The sequence below is a fragment of the Lissotriton vulgaris genome, chromosome 3_2 (genome assembly GCF_964263255.1).
Source record: "Lissotriton vulgaris chromosome 3_2, aLisVul1.2, whole genome shotgun sequence".
In the NCBI taxonomy this organism is placed as follows: domain Eukaryota; kingdom Metazoa; phylum Chordata; class Amphibia; order Caudata; family Salamandridae; genus Lissotriton; species Lissotriton vulgaris.
In genome coordinates, this window is record NC_141690.1 from 499,076 (window position 1) to 520,848 (window position 21,773).

General features: G+C 42.8%; 1 protein-coding gene across 11 annotated transcripts in view; it reads left to right on the forward strand.

The window, feature by feature from the left end:
* The window catches only part of APBB2 (amyloid beta precursor protein binding family B member 2), a 973,994-nt gene that overhangs the window by 160,360 nt on the left and 791,861 nt on the right, over nt 1-21,773 (forward strand). For all 11 annotated transcript variants that reach the window (XM_086963922.1, XM_086963917.1, XM_086963923.1 and 8 more), the window contains one exon: nt 7,014-7,103. The gene's annotated coding sequence lies outside the window, so the exon portion shown is untranslated. The remainder of the gene's footprint in view (nt 1-7,013; nt 7,104-21,773) is intronic.

Below are 21,773 nucleotides of genomic sequence, written 5' to 3' on the forward strand. Positions count from 1 at the left end.
TTTTTGGCTAATGAGCCCTTCGACCAGGGTCTGAAATGTAGTTAACATAATTATTCAAAAATAGCTTGTAATCGTAAATCCACCATTTCATTAACTTGCGCTTATATCCTATAATACGATGTTCTCTATATTTAAATTAATTTTTAAAAGAGAAACCCTATCCTGTGACTTCCCTGTTATGAGCACCACTACTGTAAGCTCAATTACAACCAAAAACGATTATTCCCTGAAGGGTGATTTCCTACCAGTTCGAACGTTAACTTTTGGGTGTGCTACCAGGACAGAGCACTGGTCAAGCAGCACGCTGAACCTTTGCGCAGGAGTTGAAAAGGATGAAAACAAAGAAAATGGAGTGCATGATCTCAAATGTCACCTTTAACCAGTGCTTTTGGCACTTTTTGATTTTGAGAAGGAGAGTACCAGCACTTCTCAAGAGGAAATGCTACAGTTTTAATTGGAGAGTACCGGCACTTCTCAAGAGGAAATGCTACAGTTTTTCCACTTCCATTTCCAGCACTGCCTTTAACTCTCTTCTTTAAACGATAACTTTATGGGCAAAATGAATTGGTCACCATCAGTTTTGCTGTGACCTAAATGAAATGACAAATACTCGAACGAAGGCATGCCTTTCAGTAACAGTGTGGATATCACCAGATCCTCGCTATCAGCTGACAAATGTGCCTCCTAATCCCTAGTTGATTCCGTCCTGTAGCTTTCAGCATCAAAGAAGCTCTCCTCCTGCGGTGGGACGGAGCACCTATTGTGTGTGCTTGCTAGATTGTCTTTAAGTAAATGTTTTTACATCTGACTCTTTTGTTACTGCTGGATTTACATTAAAGTATTCCAGGCATTTAGGAATGGACTAAATGAAGCACAATATAAACAGGGTACATGCTCCTTTCACTGACTTGCTTTTTCCATTCCAGGTTGTGTAGATTGTTGCTGTGAAGAACCAGGGCTTGGCAAATCGACGCTTTGTTAACGTGCCCTGTTGATATACACAGGCTGGGGAGTCCTCGAGTTAAATTTAGCCCCAGCAGCTCTGCTGCTTCATGGTTTGTTTAGACATCTTGAGTGCAGTATATTCTGAAGCCATGCAGCAGATTGTTGAGTCTGTGTGACAAAGACTTCTGTCTGAAAGAGTTCAGCCAAACTGCGGAAATACAGTTGTCCTTGGCATTGAGAGAGTCAAGCCCTAGGGATTTCCCCCCCTTTTCCGGCCTTTTATTGGCGGGGGGCAGGATGGGGCTGGGGGGTGTGAAACAATTTATAGATCACTGTCAGCAACATCTGCCTCCGTGAACTTCTGCTGCAAATATCTATTCACAGTTCGCCAGAGCCAGCAACATTTGGCAGATGTCTTCGCGTTCTCTTCTGTGCTCCTTTGTGTTCACTGATGCTTAGTTTGTCTCTGTTTTGTTGTTTTGAATCTTCTACCTAGCTTTTTTATCGAATCTAGCTTGAAGACTTATTCGTGAGCACTCTGTTCTGCTTCACACTCTTTGTTAAATGTTTTCTTTCCATGTTGCTGTCCATACTTGTGCTTGTTTTTGAATTTCTGCCAGAAAAATGTGCTTGGCAAATTCCTGAGATGTTTTGTTCGGCTGTTTAAGGGAAAGTTTTCCGAAGATTACATCTTACTCTTTTTTTGCATTTTAGTCTAATCCTATAAATTGATGTGTTGCATGAAGTTACAGAAACTGGATAAATGCAATATGTTTAAAGACAAAGTGCGTCATGGTTGCTTTGCACTTTATTATTACGCTTCATAATTGCCTGGTATGTAAACAGAGGAAGCATAATCGAAATCCTACAGAACTCGGTTGGACTTTTGACCTTCCAAATCTCAACTGAGTGTAAGTGGAATGTTATGGGTCGTCCCTGAATGTTCAGCTGTGGTAGAATGTTTGTTTTATGGTCCTGGCTGATTACTAGAATGCAACAGGGTTCAAGCCTTTCCTTAAGGCTTGAATTAATGCGTGTTTGAGTATTAGTTGTGAACCGTGCTTGACTCAGCTGTAAGCAGGGCCGGACTGGCTATCGGGCATTTCTAAGTAAACAATGCAAAACTAAATGGTTTTAAAGTATGCTTTAAAACCATTTGTTTTGCTTTCTTTATTTAGATGTAAATAGAAGTCCCCATTCATAAAATCAGCCCCCACCACAGTGAAATCGTCCCCCAGCTTGGCAGCCGACTAGAACGCTGGGTAGCCAGTCCAGCTCTTGCTATAAATAGTATTTGATCTTTTGTTTACGATCTCTGTCCAGGTGGTGGGGATTGTGTTGTCAGCTTGCATTTGATTTGATTGCATCTGACCGGTTTACTCTTGATTTCCTTGTTTCTAGTGAGTTCTGTTTCTTTGTAACAAGGCTTTTCAATTTGAGATTCCTCTAGGTCTCCTTCTGCAAGGAGCTTCCTATTCCATGCCCCTATCCTATGTCTCCACTTCTCTTGTTCCATTCTACTAGTTTGCATGTTTCCCTACTGCCTGTTGTCCCAAATAACGGCTGTTCCCGCCTTTTGTTACCCAGTTCCCCATCTCCATGGATCTTGGGGCTTGTCAAGGTATTCAACTGTGATTCGTTGTTTTTCTGTAGTGTGGGATAGTCCTTATTGTTTTGCAGTAATTACAGTACTGCCGTCCTTGTACCTATAGCCTTGTACTAGAGGAGCATATGCATCAAAAAGACAAAAAGAATCCTGTGTCCTTCTCTGCTATGCACCTTACAAGGCTTCTCTATTATAGGGCCTGAGTCTCTCTGCCATATCTGCTTTTGTTCTTGGCACGTCTGGGCCCTACCTTACCCTGTGTGATTGCCATGGTGGGTCATTCATTGCTCCCTCTTTCTAAATATCTTGAGTGTCTCCAGACCTGCGACATCCTCAACTCTCCTTGTTTAATGTGGTGAGTGGAGGAAGGGCATGGTGAGTGAGGAAGGGCATGGCAAGTGGTCATTGGGGGTTGCACGGTAATTTGAGGCAGCAGGTAGGGGTATTGTGGACGATGGGAAGACAGAGTGGCAACGTATGGTAGGCATGATGGGAGATGAGGAGAACATGGACCATGAAATAGTTGTTTATATATATTCCATATATTTCATACATACTCGTGGATGCTGTAATATGCACTTTTTGTATGTGTCGAGTAAAGGGTAGGATCATGAATCATGACATGTGGGTCTTTCTAAGTCATGAAGCCACACTATCCTGCCTAAGGCAATAATAGACATATGATACTATCCCCTGTTGCATATGTTGTTGCCAAGGAGAAAATGTTAAATGGCCTTGAAACATGATGTTTTTTAAATAATAGTTTATTTGGGCATAATGCCAAACTGTGAAGTTTGTTAGAAAATAATAATCCAAAAAGTAACATATTTGTACATTGCGCTCATCTTCCTCCAGGCTCATGGAATGTGGACTACCTGCAGGTTGGAAGATTGATGCAAATTTTTGATGCACATAAAATTTGAAGCTCAGTTTCTAATGCAAGTGAATTAATGCCAAGCCCCCCTTATAAATTATGCAGCCACAGGCTGTCATCCTGCATACCGTCTCCCTGTTAAGTCAAGGTTGAATGTGTTTTTTCCCCAATAGCATCTGCTCTAGTCTTAATTGTTTTTTTTTCAATACTGTTTTTCAGTCATCACGTTTTTTCCAGGTACTGTACCTTCATTGTGCACCTTCTATGTCTTCATCATGTTCTACAGGCTATGCGTCATTAAGAATAAAGTGATCTGGAAACCGTAACTTATATATTGTTGAGACAAACACTAACTAAAAATACATATTGGTAAATCCTATTTCCATAGCAGTGGGCAAACTGTATAGAATTATTGATACAACCGGGAGTTTAAAAGAGATCTTATTTCACAAATTTACATCAGGGAGAACCAGAACTGCAGAGAATTTACAAAAGTAAAATGAGATGGGGAGAGCAGGACATCTGCGGGAAAGAGTCCCAGAACTTCACCTGATCGATCCCGGACAGTGCATACACAACGTAGAACTTAGTTGTCTACGTATATGTATACGGTTTATTTTGAATTACTTGGAAATCCAGCTATATGATCATTTATGTATTTTCACTGTTCAGAAATTATATCATCTAAACATTGAATGTCCAGGTTTAAAAAACATAAACTTTACTTTAATTCTTAATATATTTAACGAAATGGCAATACAATAAGCAAAACAAGTATGCCAGAGCTGCAGTGTGTGTCTTCCTGCATTCCCTTATTATGTGTGCTATGTGTATTTCTCTTCTAGCAAATGCTCTGACAGAGCTAATGATCAGCCTCACCATTGTCCCAGTTGTATCTCCTGGCCCAGATTAAATAAGGCTGGTCTTCCCTTCTCCTAGGGGGTGTCGGTCAGCGCAGAGAGGTTGAACATGATGGGTTGGAAGGAGATCAGATGATCACTGTTTTGATATTTCACATCTTGAAGCTTGATGTCCTTTTGTCACCCCGCTGTGACTTCAACGGGGTGACCGGGGCCATCTGAAAGTACCCACCAATGCCCTCTAAAAAGACAAAAGAGAATACCTTCTGTGCAACCAGATGTTTCCTGATTGAAAGCTGCATAAAATCATATGTTTTCATTCAGTTTACAGTCTTTTTGATTAGTTGAAGCGGATTGCCTTTCAATTCTGTTTTCTCATTCCAAAGGTTGGTTAGGAATGTTATTGCTGTCTAGCAAATCTCATTCGTGGTATTATTAGATATACATGGGTGATGGTTTTCACCTCCCCCTTAGATAAAAAGCAAAATTCCTGGGCTGCTAAAGAAGGAAATCTCTCCCAAAGTTTCTGCTAGGCTAATGGGAGTGCTCCAGTCTGGTGGCAAGATCTAAAAATTAAATGTGGCCTGAGTTGGCTGACTTCCAGTCCGAGCTCCCTGCTCTTGGACAGAAAGTGTCCACTGCAAGCACGGCAGAAGCTGGGCAAACCATTATATGCATGGCTCTGCTGTGAATTAAGGACACAGCGAGAAGGAGGATGACTAAGCGAGCAGTGCTCCGGCTTTCCGTTTGATGGGCAGAGATTGCTAGTCACGTTTAAAGAAGAGCACATGAAGAACCATGAAAGTGTAGTTGTGACTGCAAATTCCTTGGTGATCATCTGGTCTTTCACCTCTTCCTCGTGAAACTGTTTCATCTTACAGCATCTTTTGGAAAGTCTGTCATATGCAGATGTTTTCAGATGCTACAGTGGCCTTTCCTTTTGTTTTAAATTTCTTTATTAAAACGCGAAGGGACATAAATCATGCAATGACATCATGACCATAGTAGGTATACACATGTTCTTCAATGGAGGGTAGCGTAGTACCCGAAGTACATATGGAGGTATGACACTGTTTTCATTTATCAGATTCGGGTAGATCGCAGCCATGCATCAACCCTGTCCCTTGCGGCTTCTGCAGGCATACAGCGCCCACCATGTTGGGACCTGTGAGTCAGCTATCCTAGTCAGCACAGCATCAGTCTGGATTCTATCCCCCTTCTCTTCTCGCATAACCTTTTCATAAAGTGGCTCTACCACTGGTCTGTACCCCACCATGAAAAGCGTAGGCCCCATTCACCAGGAAAACAAGCACAGGAAGATAGTGAAGAGTGTTTTGGCTTTGGACAAAAGTAGCAAAACATAGCATTACGCCTCTTGAGTGAGAAAGAGCTTTCTTTTTCCACAAGATTCTGGATTTGGGGGTGCACAGTTGCTACCTTTGTTGGACATCAGATGGGTGTCTACTTCCACTTCTTTGCAATGGTCCAAGTACTATTCTAGACCTCCATCTCTTTATCTTGTTGTGTCGGAAAAGGCATTCTCTGACAGAGAATTTATCAGTATTTTATTTGTAGAACAATTTCTGTGCTATCAACTTTAATAACACCTGCTTCTATATCCCACTCTGTGCCCCTATTACATCCAGGCTATATCCAGGCTATATAATGGTTGGCAAGTTTCCGGTATAAAGTCCCCTCATTTGAGTTTGGTGTGCTCGGCCTTTGCCTCTGTAACAGAAGCAGTGGCTGTCTCTTTACAGCACATAACTGTCCATGTGTATCTATATGTGGATGGCCTGACTGGGACTCCCTGGACCCAGGGAGCTTTGGCGGTCCAAGCTAGGTGACCGGCATCCTTTTCGACTCGGGGCTTTCAGTTAATAAGTCCAAGTCCATTTTGACCACCTAGTTGCACCTTCCATTCACAGGAACTATACTGATATAGAAACAATTTTCTTACCTCCAAGACAGAGTGAGGGTGGCAAATTACAGTCATGTCACATATGAAACACATCATGTCTATTAATGCCAGGCTTGGCCTGAATGTTCCAGGCCTGGCCATTGACTACTGATTGACCATAAATACCAGGAATGGCCTTCGAATGTCCGACATCGCCAGACAAGGCCATGAGGATCATTTTTTCATCATATGCCAAATATTGCTACATCAGTTCGCATCATTTGGTCAGTCAAGTTTGCCCAGGGTGGTTTTCTTCTATATTCCTACCTTGCACTTCATTTTATCATTCATCTGTGTGGCCATCGGCCCACTGAGCACAAATTGATTCTTCTAATTGTATGTATTTACTTAAGTAAAATGCTCTGTCATATGTTTTGACTTTGTGGTTGTTTTTACGAGGGCAACTTTTGTGCTTTGAGTGGATTATTTACTATCCGATGGTTCCTTATGATTATTTGAAAATAATACTTGTATCAGCTGTTGTTTTGATGTTGTATTCTACGATGGCCCAGGCCTCCTGGGAGGTTCACCATGAAATGCTCAGGTTGCATATTTGAATCTGAAAGTAGGCCCACGAGTCACACGAGCAAGCAGTAAAGTGATGACCAGTTATATAAGTGTGGGGGAAGAAAATGTGCATGTTGAAACAGTCATCCGTTTATAAGCTTGAAATGTTAGAGAAAGAAAATATTATTCTTAGTTTCAGATGGTAAAAATACTGTACTTCAATTCTTTGCTAATTTTATGATTTAATTTTTTTATGTGCAGTTTATTAACCGAGCCACAGCAGAGATGAGCTGAAACCTTAGTAACGGGGAACATTGTGACAAGTGAGACAGCCTCGCAAGTGCTGGCAAGGTAAACTATAAAGCCCCTTCTACTTCTGATCTGTTCAGTGATGTTATTATTGCAGTGTTACTGTAGAAGTGATTCATGATCACTCACTAGTGTTTTTTTTAAACTGTGTTCATTGGCATGTCTAATGTAGTTTTTATAACCATTTGCTCGCATTTCAGGTGTGGCTGCCGTGGCATCAACGGTATACCACAATATTACTTAGTCAAACAGTTACAGCATACACAATCCACAATCCTGTAAACCTTACCTTTTAGTATATAGAGGATCTTACTTGTAGTCTGTGCCCGCTTTACCACAATTAACGGACCCACGGGTCTGGCTTATAAAATGTGTCCTGTGGTTTCCTCTAACAGGTAGGCAAACAGTAGTCAATCTCTTATGGTTCATGCCAATGAGTGTCTTTAAATAGCCAACTAAACAGGAAAGGGAAAAAGAAAAGCAGAGAAGGAACCAATAGGTATGGAAAAACTCCCAAACTGCTGTGTCCAGTTTACTGTGGCCAACGTCTTTGGATAATTATATGTGGAGGGGCTACTTAGGCTGCCTCGCGGGAAGCAGCAGGGCCATCTTAAGTTAGTCTAGCCATCAACAGTTCTGGGTAGGGGTCTCGGGCACTGTTCCCCACTCCGGTACCTAAAGACATATCTCCTCATTGCCCAATTGGCTTCCGGGACAGCCTCACTTGACGTGTAGTGTCTTCCGCTACCAGAGTCTGCTTCGTCAATGAGGTTTTTCCATACTTCCAGGACCCCTTCCCACAGTCCCGCTACAAGGTCAATGGTGCCAAGAGTCTTTGGGTTTAACCCTGACTGTATTACTCTGCCAAAATAGGCTAACTGTAAATACTGTATCAAGAGTCTGGTCAGGTACCATAACACAGTGACGTTTCTTTAGTGAGAGCGAACCCAGAGTCTCGCCATTGGAGCCACTTACACCCCAGTTGTTGTCAAACAAGCAAGATGGAATTTATTGAACCAGAAGACATGATTTTTATGAATCAGGCCTAATCTTGTGACAAATTGTGCTCTCTTGGGCAATCACTTTTGTAGGTATTTCTCTGCTTCGTCTTTTTACAGAGATAGGAAGAACCTAAATCAAACTAAACACTGCTAGTAAGTATTTGGTATAAAAAAACAGGACTTTAACCCAATAATAATTTGTGTTTACCGTTGGGGAGAAAACACTCAATTTCATAGTCCATTACTGAAATATTGTTTATTGAGAAAGTTCTGGGCCTTGAAACGAGGAGTCTCACACTGTGGTGCGGTTGCTCCTTCTTCATTAGATTGTTTGGTCCTGGTCAAGTCATTTGGATCCTATGCCTTTGTCCCCTTAATTGCCATGATTATGTGATCCAACAGTTTGTGATGGACGCGGAGCAACGCAGAGGTGTTTTCTGATAGAGCTGGTACATCATTCACTGAAGATTTACCCAGCTGAGCACACCAGGATATATTATAGGGATGTCACTGTTGCTACGGCTCAGAGCGTGATACACTTTGCCTCTGAAACGGCAACAACATATAATCCAATACACATAATATGTATTGATAATTTGATATACATCGGCGCTGGGGATCCATAAAAAAACTTAATAAGTTATCTAGAAGCTAACACTCCACTTGAATTAGTAGCGGACTGTTAGCCATTGGTTACACAGACTTTGCTGTCCAATTTTTCTTACACTGGCTTTTTAGGGAGAATGGGCATAATTCCCAATTGAAACAAGTACCCCGTGACACTGTATTATATTTGGGCGAGGTCCTGATGAAGGTGGCTCACGGTGTGTGTTACCCCACCGAAAAGCACGTCGACCACGTGTGCCTAGACCTGTTGGCTTTGGTCATCGAAATTGTCCATTGGAAACATTTTACATCTGTGTTCCTTATACCCAAATGTGTATATGTGTCTTGTATGACTGTGAGGAATTAATGTGTTTTGATACTAGATGTATTTATTGGGGGTTGATACAGCCGTATCAAACTTTATATAACTATTTGTAGCAATCTTTGTACTAAGCAATTGCTAACATTTTTTTTTAGAAAATCTAATAAATACTGATTAATATGTATTGATCACAAACCGAGAAAAGTTAATAAGAATGAAAAATAAAATGAAATTTAAAAAAAACATGCATATGTGCACTTACATGTTATAATCATGTAATTTTGCACTTGCACCTTAACCCATACTAGATTTAATCTTCAGTAAAGAAATATAGGTCATAGAGGAGTTTTCTTGCTCTATTTGTCCCCTTAATTCCCATAATTATGTGATTGAGGTGGGAAAAACAATGAAGGATCGAGCCAGATGGCTAGCGGTGCCTCAGCACAAGGTTGCCTTAGGTCCTCAAGCCCAATACAAGCAGAGCCTTTATATGGCTTCCGTCTGCCACCCACCCTCTAACTTAATGCATCAAGAACTTAAGAAAAAGCTTTAACACTTGATGTAAAACGAGAAAGCGATAGCCATCTAGTTACTGACTTGCACAATGTGAAACCAGGGATAAATCCCGTCTTCCCCTTAAACACATCTGTGTGATCCTGGGCAATTGTCTTTCCCCTTGCCTCCTGTTTCTTCATTATTATCGAATATGAGGGCGCCATGAAATACCTATGTTCAGGATGTTCGCTGTACAAAAACTTCTCTTATGTTTTATTGAATGGACTATTATAGTTTTTGATGTATAATAACAACCTCGGCCACATAGAAGGGCGGTGCCCATGACACCTGACTTGCCCCTTCCTTTATTAATGACCTTGTCGTTTGAGATGGTGGAGGGTTTGAATGTTTCTAGGTTCATGTTTGAATGCTATCAGTTCGGATAAAGGCCACTCCATATAGGGCTATAATCTGGTGCATTAATAGGAAACGGTTCACATTTTTGAGAAATGCACTTTTTTGAATTTGAAGAGACTTTACCATAGTTTCGCACATTTATCCCACGATGTCTGTAATCGTGAAGGTTTTTCTAACAATAAGTAGTGAAGAACACCTTTTGCACTTCAGTAAAGTGTAAATGAACTCGTGTTAGTTTAGCATGTTTCTGATTGTTAGTTCCCAGTCAAGTAAACAGCTGCCCAGTGTTCTTGTTCTCCAGGGGCCCATATGCACAGATCAGACAGGTCTCGCCATGAGTATCCCTGGTTTGATTCGTTCTTCACATCTACCACTCAACTCCCTGTTAGACATGTGTTCTGGAAGGTTTTGACGGATGGGTATTGTTTTTGAGTTTTGAGTTGGTGTTGCGTTTTTAAGCTGCAGTAACCCAAGAAATGCAAAAGGGTGTTTGCCCGTTTAGAGAATATATCTGTGTTCAGTGGCCTCTGTCAATTTTATAAAACATTAAATGCTATTCCTTAAACAAGTACACTGCAGGAATGATAACTAGGGCTCCTAGTTTATGGTATTTCTATAAATGTATACTCTTACTTCACTGCCTGATAGGTGTTGCTGCCACAGGTACATATATTTTATACATCATTATGAAAACATGAGCTATCGCACAGCTATTGGCTAAGCAGCCATGACTGACACCACTGAGAAATCATTCAAGAAATTTCTTTTTGACGTCTTTTACCATATGTAAAAAGAAATACAAATACGGATATAGATGGGTTTCTGCTCGTGTTTATCTGTAGAAATCTGCAAAAAACGAAAACTGAGAGGCTTAATGATGGCAACACTAATCTGGCCTTCAGAAACAGGAAATACATTGGATACTTTTAAATCCAGTCATGGTTGAAAGGCTCCCGTTTCCAGGAGAATAGGAAATAGTGTAATACATACTTTTAAAAAATGAGTAAAAAATGTGTTATGCTTTTTAAGCTGCACGGGGAATGTCAGCCTTGGATTTAGCCTGCTCTGAATAAATGCTTTATATGGGTGCATGGGTGTCCATTCTCACACTGGCTCCTTACTAGGGAAGGAGAAATGCCCCATAGGGGTTTTCCTGCACATACCTTAAGTGGATTATAAAACGAGACCTACATAATAATGTAGAATATATGAACAGATCGTTGGTCTGCTCGAAAAGGTACTGAATCCTGCCTTGATTTCTGGATTCTAACTGCGGCTGCTGCATGCAGATGTGAGGGGCTTGGGTACTGTTTGAGATGAGAGTTGTGCTGTTATCTGCTGTTGACATTCCTTGGATGTCGCCCTCATTTCTCTGCAATGCAGTTATCTGCTCGTCCAATTATCCTCCATCCATTTGGCAGCCTTGGGCAGACGACGTGCTGAAAATTAGTCTCAACAAAACGGAAAGGATGGCGCTTTGTTCAGACAGGAGGAATGAAGCAACGGCAATAAAAAAACAAAACCTGGTGCGTGTCCAAAGCCTCGGAGTGCTTCGACTACTTTGTCAGTGAGTGACTCGAGCAGCCCAGCTCAGCCGGGCATTCCAACGCTGCTCTGACGCGGCCAATGAGACCGCAGCATTCATGGCACTTCAACTCAACTCACTCACGGAAATGACGTCTCCTGAAAGCAGCTGTTCGCATTGGCCAGAGAATTACAGCGAGCACCAGTAACTAATTTGTAAAATCGAAGTACCAGGGCCCTTGTCAGGTGGCCAAAGCAGCTTGCATTGCCCATTGCCACTGCCAGCGCTGCTAATGACTGTACCAGCACAGCTACTAACCATCTCACTCCTAAAAGTTTGCTGCACAGACTATTCCAGGCCTCTAAAAGCTACAGAAATGGCGCATGCAGCAGGTATTTGTCATGTTTAATGTATATTAAATTATTAAATAACTGCTGTTGCGCTCATTTCAAAAGTAAGAGCCTGTGTGGACTAATAAGTGTTGATGCTGAGCACCGGAAACTACGGGCACAAATTAGGCATGTTTCATTTCTTCTCCAAGCATGTTTCCAAGGCTGCCGAAGCTCCGCAGACGCATAACATCACACTGATGAACTTATAGCGGGCTGCATTTAAAATAGAGGTGTGCGTAGTTTTGCCTTTACACTATATTGTACGTAATTATGTGAAATGCGAATCCATCGTTTAGTGCTATATGTAAGTGCAAAATACATCCTTAAGTCCGTTTTAGATGTGAGGATGCTTTTTGCTGTAAAAATGCGTGAAAGCAACAGCCCTTTGTGGTCGGGATGATCCTCTGAAGGCCACCCACCAGAAATCCAACTACCCACCGAACAAGCTAACTATCTGCACCAGAAGATGGAAGCAACTGATTCCTAAGTAACTAAGGCAAGGATACATTTGATGTGGTAGGTGGTAACTACATGAAGGAAACAAAGATGGACAAGTGGAGTTACTATTCGATAAGAATTGGAAATTTTAGAAAGGATGTCGATGAAAAACAAAAGGTAATGGTGCAATCAATACAAGGCAGACTTGTGTTGCAGAGCTAAAATACTTAAGACCTAGGGACAATGTTCTTAAAGCAGTGAACCCTTGAAAGGAGAAGCCGTTTCTCTCTGGGAAGTGAGTCCCTCCACTGATGTGTTCCGAATTGGCTCAACAGAGGAGCTATAGTTGACATTGAACACTTGCTCTTTACATATAAGGGAAAAGTGTAAGTTAAAGATTTTGTCTGATTTGTTATCTCTTCACTTTGTATTATGCTCTAAGACAGCATGGACTGAGATCCAACTTTTGCGTCTTCCAGAAATGTTAAAAGTAATCGCTATATTGGATACTGAATCAAGATTAATTCTTAATGATTTAAAGGATGCTTGGTGTTTGGAACTGAGTAAATGTCAACAATAAGGATTTTTGGAGGGAGAGGTTCTTGTTCTACTGTGGACTAAAGACTGACTTATTCTAAAATCGCCTTTTTATTGGAGGTTTTGGTGGCAGCAAACTTTTATTAGTTGTACTTGGTGATAGCCACTTGTGGTTATTGAGCTGCTTGTTGATGCATATGTTTTGGGATTCTAAGGTTTTCCACGTTTGGTGAAAGTGAATGAAAATAGTATTGGAAGGATAGAAGCAAGCCTATTAGAGAGATGGTTAAGAGGCTACGCTCCAGGGGAGGGATAAACACTAAAAGGAAAAGGAAAGCCATTGAGAAAAAAGCAAGCAAAGGAGAGTGACAATAAAGTTATCCAATGGTAAGCAGTGGGCAGGTCGTGAGTCCCTGGAAATTCTTGGTAATCACACAATCGGTCTTTTGCACCCAGATTTGTGTTGTCTGTCACACTTGATGTAAACATGCCACTGTGCCTACTGTTTTGGTACTGCAGCGAGTCATTTGATAGCATCAACAGAAAGACTCTGGAAACCTATAGGAGATAACTATGGAACAGCTGTTATTGACTACCATCTTTAATTTCTGTTCTGATTCGAGTGAGGATAGGTCTTGCTGGCGAGGTGTTAGATAAAATTGTGACTACTAGAGGAATAAAACAGGAGTTTCTTGTATCTTTTGCCTACATCCTTTTAAGTTTATGTATACCAATGATCGTACCTCTTCTTTGCTTGTGACAACCAACGCTTATTTGTCATATTCCTAAGTAGCATCTGCTGTAATTACCTCCAGGATAAAGCCTCCCCATAAGCTGGGATTTTTATTTTATCTTTTCCAGTTACAATTCTCAGTCTGTAGGAGAGTTCTGCAGAAAAAACAACATCTTCTCCTTGTTTCTCTGTCTCACTGGGTTTCTGTTCTCTCCCCCAGTCTCCGTGAGGCTCTCACTTGCCGTGTGCTTCTTGCAATTCTCTACCCCTCTTGTGTTTCTGTTCCCTGTGTTGCTTCCCTCCCTCCATATCCCCTCTTTTGCTCCCTGGCCCACCATCATCCTCCATTTTGCTTTTGCATCTCTCCCTTCATTTTTTTTTCTTTTTAGTTACTGATCCAACTCAGGTTGGTAACTTGAAAAACAAACACGCTTGTGCCATTTTATAGACACATGCATGTTGTGCGCTCCTACAATCTGATGCTGCTGTCTACCTCAAAGGTAAGCAAGACCTATTGGCTTTGTCAGTGCTTGTTTTTAGTCTTGTAATACTGCAGACTGATCAGCAAGCAATCCAGAAGAACTATGTCCACTGCTAATGTTTCATTTCCAGCTTACTTTCAGTCGAACTCTTTCCCTCGATAGATTATGCACTGAACGTAACTGCATAGAGCATTTCTTACTGGTATTCACACCTGTGCTCAATCTATGTAATGTTCTATTATGATCACTTCATCTAGTGCATGTTTTGCATTGGTATGGCTTAGCAGTGTTTTACCATGCTTCAGGTCTCTCCGCCTAATAGAGATTTAGGTCAAAATATTCAGCCACTGGGGCTGACGCTGCAAATTCTCTTTGAAGTGTTCGCCTTCTCTTGTGACGAGCAGTTTTTCTGTGGCTTCAGCATTGTAGCTTCAAATGTGTATCCTCCTGTGCCCTTCACCAATCTTCAGTTCTGTTCCTTTTCTACCTGAACTCACGCGTACCGCTGTCCCTCTAATTGTCTGCTATGGATTGGACGGATGCGATTTCGGGTCCTGTAATGGAACCACCCCTCGACACTGGCACGCTTCGCCGACTAGCCAACCAAGCTGAGATACAAACACTGTACACACTGGACTGGGTGCAAGAACCCAGATTTGTAGACAGACCGGTCTCTTATGCTTCTGGAATACACTCCCAACAGCATCTCAAATCTGAAGGAGTGTCCGCAAGTTCTGATGCATGGCACCAGCTGCCATTTGTAAGTTGCTGACACCTCTGAAGAGGGGCCGCTTCGCTGTTGATCTTCTCCAGACACGGTTCACCATTTGCTGAGATTTTTAGCATATCTGAATCTGCAGAGGTTTGAGTATGGAAAAACCTTCCACGGATCAGAAGAGTCCTTTCTAGGACCATTGCCCATCAGCAACGGCACCCATGACAGAGCTCGGTGGAGCACATCTACCCCCATAGCCTTGTGACTATGGCACAACGCTCTGCTTTCAAATCAGGCTGTATAATCTTAAGGTTTTACATTGCACTAGTCCCAGATTTCTCAACGACCTAATCTCGAAATATGCCCCTACTCGCAATCTTCGTTCTGCCCATCTTCATCTTCTGTCCACTCCGTCGATCAAATTAAGACGTCTAGGTGGGCGTAGGTTTGCCTACTTGGCCCCCAGACTCTGGAACTCATTTCCTCTATCAGTCAGGAATTGTGATAGCCTTTTAGCATTTAGGAAAGCGTTAAAAACCTGGCTTTTCGGACAAACTGTTTAATCCGGCCCCCGCAGCAGCTCATGTAGGAACAGCGCCAACAGACCTATGGTGTAAGTGCGCTTTACAAATCCCCTAACATAGAACATAGAACACTATCTTGCCTTTTAAAAGCAGGGAGAGTGCCTGCAGCAGCTAAGCAACAGAACAATTGGATCGCAAGTTAAAGCAGGTAACAGGAGCTGAGCCTAGGCAGCCATTTAAAGGATCAGATTTCACTCGCTTCTGCTTGGCTGAAGAAGGCTAATTTTGAGCTCGGTTTTGCTCCCCAAACCCATCTTTCTTGCTGCTGATGGCGGACAGTCCTCAGGCAGGTGGGCCCTAACTGGCTCATAGCTGTGCCGGACACATTTTTTATCATCCGGTGGAAAGCTAATGAAATTCACAAGTTTCGCATTCTGCAACTTTCAAGAAATGTAATGTGATTTTTGTCTGCAGAAGACTGGTTCGAGCAGGAAATATCTCGCACAGTAAAGCCAAGAGACAAGACTTTCTCCTCGAACCAGTTTGCTACCAGTATCTTAGTGACTTTTGAATGCGAGATATTTGCATGTACGCTTTGCACTGTGTAAAATCAGTGCATATAACTTTCACGTATTATTGTGAAATTTTATAAAACATTGATGATGTCACTCACCCCTAACCATGGCTAGAAAAGTGGCTAGACAGGAAAACTGAACATGTGAAGCGAGTCACCAAGCGGCTAGTAGTTTGATTGCCCCCCCCCCCCCCCCCCGAAAAAATACCGAGTAGCCACACCCATGCCACCCTCCTGTCCGTTATTTTATTTGATCTACGTCATGTGAAAAGTACGCTGTATTGCTTCCTAAAATTGTTTCCCAGACATGTTCACTTTCATTTTAGTGAGGAATGATATTTCTGGGTGAAAATACAAAGAGGTAAATAAAGTAGACGGCGTTGTAGTGAAGAAGACTTGCCCTGCTTCCATTGATTTAGGGTAAAACACCAGCATATGCAGATTTGGTAGAAATTTTCTTTAAAAAAAAAAGTCTTAGCCCAGCTATTCACTCATGAAATCAGCCTGTTCAGTAGAGTAGTGTGCACTATTATTCAGAGCAAGAAGTTCAGTTGATGTTCTCGGGGCTTCGGAAAAAGATAATTCTGAAGTTGAAACTCAGTCAAGAAGAATACTTGATAAATTGAGGTTATTCCCAACATTTTTCAATCACGTATTCAAACTGCTGAGTTGAGTATGCAGATGTACTTATTAAGATATGAACATAAAGACCCAATTTCCACTCTAGCTCCTCCAGATGGGTAAAACAGATGTGGTATGTAGAGAAAAGATATGGCGTGGACGTTCTGTGCAAGAAAATTGCTTTGAGCTTTAAACATTTGGCAAAAACTATGCAATTGTAAGCCAGAAAAGTATTCATCCAGTCTGATGGCAGTAAAACAAGACATTCCTTTGGCAGTGGTAATATTCTTTAGCGTGCGGTTCCTTTCCTTCAGTGATTTTTTGAAGTTGATCCTTGGTGCTGCCACAAGAAAAAAATGTGACTCGTTCGACACTACAAGTCTGCAGCAGACTGTTGCAGTCACTCATATTTTGGCCACATTAAGTAAATAAGTAAAATCTTAATAAAATAACAATATATATATATATATATATATATATATATGTGTGTGTGTGTATATATAATATATACAGCATACACCGTCTTGGAAGCTGCTAGGCAAAAGACGAGACAAACCCTTAACTGGTGCAGAATTATTTATTCAAGCCCTGACACCAAATCGACATGTGTGTATATATATATATATATATATATATATATATATATATATATATATATATATATATATATATATATATATTTACAACATTTATAGCTCAAGCGAGGTTGACCACGTCAGGAAGTACTACGGCCCAGTGAGATGAGCGCAACAAATAACTGAGTTATTTTGTGGGGCCAATTCAAAATCATACAACAGGAGGTGGTGATGGACGGAGCATCTGAACCAATCAAACACTCACACCCAGTCAACAGATCTGGGTTTAATCCATCACCGTTTTTGGCCCACTCTGCCAACCCAATTCAGACATGGCCATATGCAAATCAGTCTGACCCTGTGCCTCATGGGAACAGTCCAGCCCGAACTACTAAGCCATGCGATCCCTGGACCGGAAACAAGCTTCCTAGGACCGGTTTCTGGCATTACAGCCGTCTTCAGGCAGGCTTGCTTGAATCGAGTGGCAAAGTGAGCAAGGGACTCACGTCTGAGCATACCCTGCCAACTTATAACGAACAAAGCGGTAAGAAGGTTTTCTTGGATATTTTCTGCGTTTTTGCCAGAAACGCTGTTTGGAGATCCCCGCTCTACAATTGGACCCGGACTGTTCTGGCTTTTGCTTCGGCTGTTTTGACTCCAAGGTATTGGTTCTGCCTGGGTCCGCCAAGAAGTCCAGGCAAGTTTGCAGCGGAAACGAGGACACTGTTCCCGTGTTGGGCAGCATGCACAGACATTGCAGTCCCCGTGAAAAATTGAACTGTGACTTCGGGGTGAGAGCGGTAGGGGACGTAAGGAAGCATTGTTCACACTGCAAGCAGGGTCTGGGGTCCCATTCATGCAATCCTGCTTTCCGCCTGACCACAAGGTTATTATTCCAGTACACTACCTACCTGGAAGCACATGGCTGCATTCTGGGAGTTGCAGTTCCTGATGACGCCTGGAACTACAACGGGTGGGTCTTCTACATCGGAGGCGGAGGAAAGGTCACATGGCTACTTCAAGCAGCAGGACAGTATCGCTGCATGATGGGCATTTCACCGGACACTTGTGGCGCTGATGAAGGCAGACAAATGCCGAAATGCATTCGCTAAAGCTGGTGTGAATAAAGAGCTTCCATCTCGTTCCCCTGGTGTGGTCTCCACTCTCTACAGGTGTAGGAGGTTTTCTTGGATATATATATATATATATATATATATTTACAACATTTATAGCTCAAGCGAGGTTGACCACGTCAGGAAGTACTACGGCCCAGTGAGATGAGCGCAACAAATAACTGAGTTATTTTGTGGGGCCAATTCAAAATCATACAACAGGAGGTGGTGATGGACGGAGCATCTGAACCAATCAAACACTCACACCCAGTCAACAGATCTGGGTTTAATCCATCACCGTTTTTGGCCCACTCTGCCAACCCAATTCAGACATGGCCATATGCAAATCAGTCTGACCCTGTGCCTCATGGGAACAGTCCAGCCCGAACTACTAAGCCATGCGATCCCTGGACCGGAAACAAGCTTCCTAGGACCGGTTTCTGGCATTACAGCCGTCTTCAGGCAGGCTTGCTTGAATCGAGTGGCAAAGTGAGCAAGGGACTCACGTCTGAGCATACCCTGCCAACTTATAACGAACAAAGCGGTACAAAAGGGGGAAGGCATGGCTTGGCAGTTCAGGCTGGACTGTTCCCATGAGGCACAGGGTCAGACTGATTTGCATCTGGCAGAGTGGGCTAAAGAACTGTGATGGATTAAACCCAGATCTTTTGACTGGGTGTGAGTGTTTGATTGGTTCAGATGCTCCGTCCATCACCACCCCCTTTTGTACCGCTTTGTTCGCCGTAAGTTGGCAGGGTATGCTCCGACGTGAGTCCCTTGCTCACTTTGCCACTGGATTCGAACTACCCTGGCTGAAGACGGCTAAAATGCCAGAAACCGGTCCTAGGAAGCTTGTTTCCGGTCCAGGGAAGGCATGCCTTGGCAGTTCGGGCTAGACTTGGCATTGTGCTGCCTTTTGGTGGCATTGTGGGGATTACCCTGACCTTGGATGCACGAGACCGGGATGGGTCTCCAACGTATTTGGTGCCAACAGCTGCGCCTCAGAGTCGTAGCAGCTGCCGGTTGTGTGCCCTGTTAGGGATTCTTCTTGTTCCTGTGGGCATTGTGGTGCGAGTCCAAGACCGCCCCGCCTCAGTTACTACGATGGCTGCACCACGTGTTCGTGGGCAGCTGCCGCTTACTAGTGGGGGCAATTTGGTGCAAAGGAATGTACTTATGTGCCCTGTGACAAGTGTTTACTATGGTGCACGGAGGCCGATGTTTTGCATAATGTGCGATGCGAAGTACCATTACTGTGTTTATGCCTAAACGCTTTGTGCTAAGTGCAAACTTATCAGTAGTTACTAGTCACCCTAATTAACTGTGATTTATGTGATTATAGCAGTGGCCTGTTTGGCCTAGTGATTTGTGTAATCACTGTGACATCATGACAAGTGCCAGTGGGACAGTTTAATATATGTAATTGTGTTCTAATGTGTTTTTATGAATAATACAAAGGCTATTTTTATATCACCTTGTGTGGACTTTCTTTTGGGGTGTGCCTAGTATGTGGCTGCTGTGTGAGTGTGTTGTGCAAACGCTTTACACATTGCCTCTGGGATAAGCCGGACTGCTCTGCCAAGCTACCAAGGGGGCGAGCTGGGGTTATCTTCAGTGTGCAACTCCCTTACCCCGACTAGAGTGCTGGGTTCTGCCTGGCTTAGGTGCATACCCTAGCCAACCAGAAACCCAATTTCTAACATTTATATATTTGGTTGCTTTTCGCTGTGAAGAGATTGATTTAGCATCTACCAGCATGATGAAATTGCCATGTTGATCTCTTTTAGAGTGTTTATATTAATTATTAATCCCTATAAATGTAGATTAAAAATATATGCACCATGTATTTTAGAGGGTCTATTATGTATTCTTAATTGGGCAAAAGGCACTTTGTATTGGTTAAGACTATTTTACTTGTGATTAAAATATTTGCCTTTGGGTATTTTGAATAAGAACATATTGCGTTAGCATGTACAATATTCCAAAGATTTCTATTAAAATGTTTGTCATCCAACAGATTTGTGCCTGTCCATAGTGTAGTTTTCCTGTATCTAGGAAATGAAAAGGAGCAAGGCCAAAAACATCCTTTCTGCCATATAGTCCGTTTATGGGATAAAGCCGTGCCCAGTCTCCTCAGACTGTCACGAGAAATGGAAGCACGCCAAAGTAGCAGCACACATTCTATTGTTCCCTGATAGTATTCACCCCTTCAGGCAATGTAGACCTGTAGTGTCTTCTATTTGCACTTTATACTGCTGATGAGGTGTCGAAGCAAAGTAGCAAATGGATAGCATGCTACTCTACCAGGGAGTGCTTGGTTGGAAAAGTGTTGAATTGCAGTCATTCCTATGTAGGAAGCGGGTTGGTGTTATGCACGAGTTACCACAGTTTTGCTCTTATATTGTTCTAGGTCGTTGCGCCTAGTCGTGTGATGACAGGAATAGGCGTGAAAGAGGGAATGTGTTCTTGTTGCAGCCGATTGAGGTAGTCACTTTGGAATCCACCATGAACAACAGAGGTGCAGAACATGGCATGTACTGGAGATAGGCAGTAACGGCAGATGCTCTATATATTCCCCCATGCACTAAATACACCCAGTCATGGTAAATGGTCTGAGTCCATCCAGGAGCAAAGAGGAGTAAGCCACAAACATGCCCAGGAGAACTTCGGGCTACCCTGGAGTGACCGAGCAGCAGTCCACAGCATGCATTGGTTACAGGCAGTCAGTATAGAAGCCACCACTGAGAGCGAGAGGAGCGGTCCGCATAAGTGCCTTGGTTGCAAGCAACCATAGGAAATGCTCCACTGAGGAGTGAAGGACAGCACCCAAAGGGCATGCAGTGCATGCAGTCAGGAGCACTGAAGCGTGGCCTACAGGCATGCAGCCATTGGAGATGCCCAACTCATATGAATAACATTCACTCCTGTGGCCTTAACAAAGAATTAGCGGAGACGAGACCCAGGGAAGGCCACAGATGCCACAGTGGTAGGTCTTTGGAGTCTACCCTGATGCGGAGGAGGAAGCCCACAGGATTACCGCAGGAATCTAAGTAAAGGATCTACAGGTTCCATGCAGAGGCAGGGAATGTGCAGCTGAAGGAAATCAGACCCCTTACCAGATGGTTCATTCTGTGCCATCCAAGGCAGTCATTGCATAACCCAGTGGGAAACATGTGGAAGAAATATAGTTTGTCTGAATGACACAGCAAAGGGACGCAACATAAGTTTAAGACTATAGGGGGGGAATGGCAATGATTTCAGCCCTATGCTTAAACAGGGAAGTCTCCACAGGAAGTTATGTTAAGTTATAACAATTTATACAGCACACAGCAACTCTGAAGAGTATCCTGGCGCAAAAAATATACGGCATCCGCTTGTAAACCTAAACAGTTTGTGTGAAATGCCACGTTTTTGTTTTCTTTTGAGGTCGAGCCTAGAGCAGCGCATGCGCTGCTTTCTCGACTGTAGTAAGGGGCTTTTCAAAGTGCTACCTGCCGCCCACCAGCATGCGGTTACGTGCACAAGCACGAGTGCCTCGCTCCGCCTCTCTAATCATTCCTGCGTGCGCATCCCACGCGTGCTTAGCATGTCATCGCGATCACTTTCACCGCAATGGCGTGCTAAGCACGCGAGGGATGCGAGC